This window comes from Oryctolagus cuniculus, chromosome 16 (assembly GCF_964237555.1).
Source record: "Oryctolagus cuniculus chromosome 16, mOryCun1.1, whole genome shotgun sequence".
In the NCBI taxonomy this organism is placed as follows: Eukaryota; Metazoa; Chordata; class Mammalia; order Lagomorpha; family Leporidae; genus Oryctolagus; species Oryctolagus cuniculus.
Genome location: NC_091447.1, coordinates 53,512,969 through 53,519,001, shown reverse-complemented (window position 1 = coordinate 53,519,001; position 6,033 = coordinate 53,512,969).

Sequence of the window (6,033 nt, the reverse complement as noted above, 5' to 3'; positions counted from 1 at the left end):
AACGGCCGGCGGCCAACCGGCGGGCGCGGCGGGAGAGCCGGCGGCCAATAGGCGCAGCATGCGGAGCAACAGCTAGCCAATCAGAGCTGCGGCAGGGCGCAGGCGCCGTCTGTCAACCGCCCGGAGCCCGGCGCTGCGTGGGCGGGATCGCGCTGCTGCCGGGGGCGAGGCCGGGCCCGGTGGGGACCCCGCGGCGAGCGGACCGCCCACCTCCTCGTTTGCGGGGAATAGCACTGCGGTGTAGAGCCGGAGGCCTCCCAGCTGCTCGCCATTGCCCTAGGCGGGTCGTGTTGAGCGCTGTGTTCGCTAGTGCGGGCCTTGACCGCCTGGGCCTGGGTCTGTTAGGAGCCCCCCCTGCCTGGCCGGGATGGAGTCCGTGCAGGCCCGGGCGGCGCAGCCCGCAGCTGCGGCTGGATCAGCAGGAGTCGCCTGCGGGCCCCGCGCCGGCTGCCGGCCGCGGGTCGTTTCCCTGCAGCCACCCCGTGGGAGTGACCCGAGGACAGACGCCCGCAGAGCCCGTCGTCGCCGCTGAGACCGGGAGCAGCCTTGCTCTCCTCTCGCTGAAAAATGTGTGAACTCAAGACTTCAGCTGGGCAGGCTCTGCTTCTCCCACGCGAGCACAGCCCTGGGAATCCGGGCATCAACTTGGGGGAGGCGCTGGCTCTGTCCTGCAGTTCTGGATGAAACCCGGGGATCCTCAGCCGTGTCCAGACTTCATCCAGCAGGGACAGGTGCTTGTCTGTGTAGAGAGGCAGGTGTCACCCAGCACAGCAGGGCAGGGCCTGGCCTGGAGGCGGGTGTCACCCAGCACAGCGGGGCAGGGCCTGGCCTGGGAGGCGGGTGTCACCCCACAGTGGGGCAGGGCCTGAGAGGCGGGTGTCACACACACAGCGGGGCAGGGCCTGGCCTGGGAGGCAGGTGCCACCCAGCACAGTGGGGGCAGGGCCTGGCCTGGAGGCGGGTGTCACACAGTGGGGGCAGGGCCTGGGAGGCGGGTGTCACCCAGCACAGTGGGGGCAGGGCCTGGGAGGCGGGTGTCACCCAGCACAGTGGGGGCAGGGCCTGGCCTGGAGGTGGGTGTCACCCAGCACAGCGGGGCAGGGCCTGGCCTGGGAGGTGGGTGTCACCCAGCACAGTGGGGCAGGTCCTGGCCTGGAGGCAGGTGTCACACACACAGCGGGGCAGGGCCTGGGAGGTGGGTGTCACACACACAGCGGGGCAGAGCCTGGCCTGGAGGCAGGTGTCACCCAGCACAGCGGGGCAGGGCCTGACCTGGGAGGTGGGTGTCTCACACACAGCGGGACAGGGCCTGGCCTGGAGGCAGGTGTCACCCAGCACAGTGGGGGCAGGGCCTGGCAAGTTAGCGCAGACCCTCAGCTGCCACAGTGCAAGGGGCACCTCTGCGCGTTGTGCAGTGCACGCAGACAAGCGTGCAGCAGTCGGGCCAGCTGCACCAGGAGCTTCCTTGCAGCCGCTGAGGTCCTCAGTGAGCGGGAAGACCCAGGGAGCATTCCCTGGGAGCCAGTTTTGCTCTAGGGGTGTGATTGAAATCACAGGTGTTTGCGGGACCAGACCAGGGGTCCTGTTTGTAATGAGACAGCGTCTGTCTGTGTCTCCCGCAGGTCCCCGTGTAACTGACCACGCTGTGCTGGACCTCTGCAGTCAGCAGAGCCGGGAGCCCTCCCGTAGGATCTGGCTTCCTGCTCAGGTTGGTTCCACTCGAATGGCAGAGATTAGGTACAGAGACCTCTTGCTTATGCCTGAGAGGAGGGGAAACTGCTTAAGCGGGGGTCCTGATTGGCCGCAGCCCTCCCCAACGCCTGGGCCCTGGCTTCTCCCTGCTGTTGCGGGAGCTGCTTTGTTTACTCTCCCAGGAAGCATCTTCATTTCCTGCACTTCCCTCCCCGGCCTTTGCCCGTCCTGGTTCCCGTCCCCGTCCCCTAGCAGCCGAAAGGCCCTGGCGCCGCCGGCTTCCTCACGCCCGGGCTCCAAGGAGCAGGATGGAGTTGTCGGTTTCCACGGCTTCTCCCCACTCCTCAGCCACCAGCAACCGGCGTTCTGCTCCCTGCTTCTGTAAATTTCACTTTTTAATGTTTAAAAAGTTTTTGAACATACAGGCAGAGAGTCACAGAAAGAGAGAGAGAACGCAAGACAACTGACAACTGGTTCACTCCAGAATGCCTGCGATGGCCAGGCCGCAGCTGGGCCACACTGGGGAGCTAGGAAGCCGGGGCAGGTCTCCCCATGAGGGGCCAGTCCCCCGTGAGGGGCGTTGTCACGGCTGCCTCACAGGGTGAGCACTGGCAGGAAGCTGGAGCCAGGGGCTGGAGCCAGGCACTCTGATGTGGGACACAGATGTCCTACCCAGGGTCCTAATCACGGGCCGAGTGCCTGCCCTGGGACGTGTGAGTGACAGCATCCGGCGTCTGCCTTGTCTCTTAGCCTGAGGTCCTTGAGGTTCGTCCATGTCATCACGATGTCCCGCCTTTCTACTGAACAAGTTGGTGGCATTTCCCATCCTTGTCCACTCGCCCGTCCGTCAGTGGACGTCGGGCTCTTTCCATGCCTGGCAGGTGTGTGACTAACGCTGAGATGAACACAAGGACGCAGATGTCCCTTGGACACGCGGCTTTCACTTCCTCTGGGTGTGTGTTCTGAAGGGAGGCTGCTGGTTCATGGGGAACTCCATTCATAATCTTTTCTTTTTTAAAAAACATTTCTATTTATTTGAGAGGCAGAGTTACAGACAGAGGGAGAGGCAGAAAGGTTTTCCATCCACTGGTTTACTCCCTAAATGGCCACAACAGCTGGAGCCCAGAGCTTCCTCCAGGTCTCCCACATGGGTGCAGGGGCCCCAGCACTGGGGCCATCCTCTGCTGCTCTCCCAGGCCATAGCAGAGAGCTGGATCAGAAGTGGAGCAGCCGGGACATGAACCGGCGCCCATATGGGATGCCATTGCCGCAGCTGGAGGCTTAACCTCCTATGCCACAGGCACCAGCCCTTCCATTTTTAATTTTTAATGTTTAATTTTTCGAGCAGGCTCCACACTGTATGTACACACCAGCTGTATACAAGACGTCCCTTTACCCACATCTTTGCCAACATTTGCTAGTTCTCTTTTTGGTACCAACCATCCTGACAGCCATGAGACAACATCTGATAGCGGCTTTGATTCACATTTCCTTGATGATTAGAGATGCGGAGCATCTTTTCGTACACCTGTTGGGCAGTCGTATGTCTTCTTGGGGAAAATGTCTATTCAGGTCAATTTTTGATTGAGTTACTTGTGGGTTGTTATGCTCATTTATTTCTTTGCTATTAAGTTGCATAAATTTCTTATGCAGTGTGGCTGTAAACCTATTATCAAACATTTGGTTTCCTGGGGCCGGCGCCATGGCTCACTTGGCTAATCCTCCACCTGTGGCACCGGCATCACATATGGGCACTGGGTTCTAGTCCCGGCTGCTCCTCTTCCAGTCCAGCTCTCTGCTGTGGCCTGGGAGGGCAGTGGAGGATGACCCAAGTGCTTGGACCCTGCACCCACATGGGAGACCTGGAGGAAGCTCCTGGCTCCTGGCTCCTGGCTTCGGATTGGTGCAGCTCCGACCGTTTTGGTCATTTGGGGAGTGAACCAGTGGAAGGAAGACCTTTCTCTTAAAAAAAAACGATCATTGCCACGACCAGTGTCAAGGAGCTTTTCCCCTGTCTTATTCTAAAAATTTCATAGTTTCAGTTCTTCCATTTAAATCTTCAGGGCCTTTCAAGTTAAGGTTTATGGATGATGTAGGGTAAGGGCCCAATTTAATTCTTCTGCAGTGGATATCCAGTTTTTTAGCACCATTTACTGAAGAGACTGTTCTCTCCCGCTGTGTATTCTTGACAACCTTTTTTTTTTATTTAAAGATTTATTTTGTTTATTTGAAAGAGTTACAGAGAGAGGTAGAGGCAGAGGTCTTCCATCTGCTGGTTCACTGAGCCGATATCCGGAGCCAAGAGCCAGGAGCCAGGAGCCAGGAGCTTCTTCCAGGTCTCACACGTGGGTGCAGGGACCCAAGGACTTAAGCCATCTACTGCTTTCCCAGGCCATAGCAGAGAGCTAGATCGGAAGAGGAGCAGCCGGGACTAGAACCCAGCGCCCATATGGGATGCTGGTGCGTAAGGCCAGGGCTTTAACCCGCTGTGCCCCAGCACCAGCCTCCTCCTGACCACCTTGATAAAACTGAGCTGACTGAATACGTGTGGGTGTGGGTGGATTCCTGGGACCTCCCTCTGTCCCCTGGTGCCTGCCTTTGTACCAGCACCAGCCTCTTAGGGTTCCTCGGGCTCTGCAGTACAGTTTACCTCCTGTAATAGGATGCCCTCCGCTTTGCTCTTTTGCTCAGCATTGCTTTGGCCTTTTGGGTCCACATGAATGTTAGCTTTGTGCTTGTAATTTGTGTGAAAACACCCCTGGAGCTGGAGCGGATGGCACTGAGTCTGTTCACTGCCTCGGGCGGTATGGACGCTAACAGTATTAACTTCCAACCTTTGAACATGGGATAGCTTGTCATATTTGAATCTTCGGTTACTTTCATCAATTCTTGTAGTTTCCAGGATACAGGTTTTACACATCTTTGCTTAAATTTACTCCTCAGTAGTTTAATTAATTTTGTTGATAATGAGATATTTTTCTTAATTTCTTTTTCAGATAGTTCATTGTATAGAAGCTACTGAGTATTCATGTTAATTTTGTAACCTGCAACTTTACTGAATTCTTTTTTTTTTTTTTTTTTTTTTTTTGGACAGGCAGAGTTAGATGGTGAGAGAGAGAGAAAGATCTTCCTTCCTTTGGTTCACCCCTGAAATGGCCGCCATGGCCGGCGCGCTGCGCCAATCGGAAGCCAGGAGCCAGGTGCTTCCTCCATGCGGATGCAGGGCCCAAGCACTTGGGCCATCCTCCACTGCCTTTCTGGGCCACAGCAGAGAGCTGGACTGGAAGAGGAGCAACCGGGTCAGAATCCAACACCCCAACCAGGACTAGAACCCGGGGTGCCAGCACCACAGGCAGAGGATTAGCCTAGTGAGCCACGACACCAGCCTTGAATTCTTTATCAGTTCTAAAAGCTTTATTGGTAGAGTCTTTCTCTATACAAGCAATCTTCAAAAAGTTCATGGAAATACCCTTTATTTAAAAAATGTTTGGGTTTCAAACTTTGTTTTGTACTAAAGTAAACTTTTCTTTTGATTTCATTTTCCCACAACCTTTCTAAAACACCCACACGTAAGATAATATTGTCAGCAAGTAGACAATTTTGCATCTCTCTTTTCAATTTGGATGCCTTTTATTTCTTTTTCTTAATTAACTTTCCTAGCTAGGATCTCCAGCAGATGGAAGAGTGTTCTCTCTCTCTCTCTCTCTCTCTCTCTCTCTCTCTCGATTTGTTTTCTGGAAACTAATTGATGGGAGTAGCTGAAGAAGATGCAAGTAAATGATAAGATATCCCATGTTCATGGATTGCAAGAATTAATATTGTTACAGTGTCCACGCTACACAAGGCAGTCTAAAACACTCTCTCTCTCTCTTGCTGTCTCTCCCTCTCACTGCCTTTCAAATAAATAAAAAAGTCAAAAAAAAAAAAAAAGTCCTCGAGCTGCTTCGGTGAGTGAACTGCAATAATACATTTCCAGGTAGATAACATTGCAAGTCAGATCAGGGCGCAATATCATTTATTTCAATTTACAAAAACCATACTATATAGATTCATACCTATGCAGTAAAATATCAGAAACACACAGAAATGGAATCCATCCACGTTCAGGTTGTAGTTTTCGGTGGGAAATAGAATAATGGGAATATTTCTGATATTTAAAAAAAGAGTAACACAGCAGAACATCCAGATTTGCTGGGTGGGAGGGGCTCTGTCTTGTCTGATGGATTTACCGGGTACGAGGTGCAGGACTGTGCGGCTTCAGCAGAGGGCTGCGGTGTGCTGGTGCCTGGCCTGGGTGAGCTGGCCGGGCTGCCATTGTGAGGCGGCTCAGAGGTGATGCAA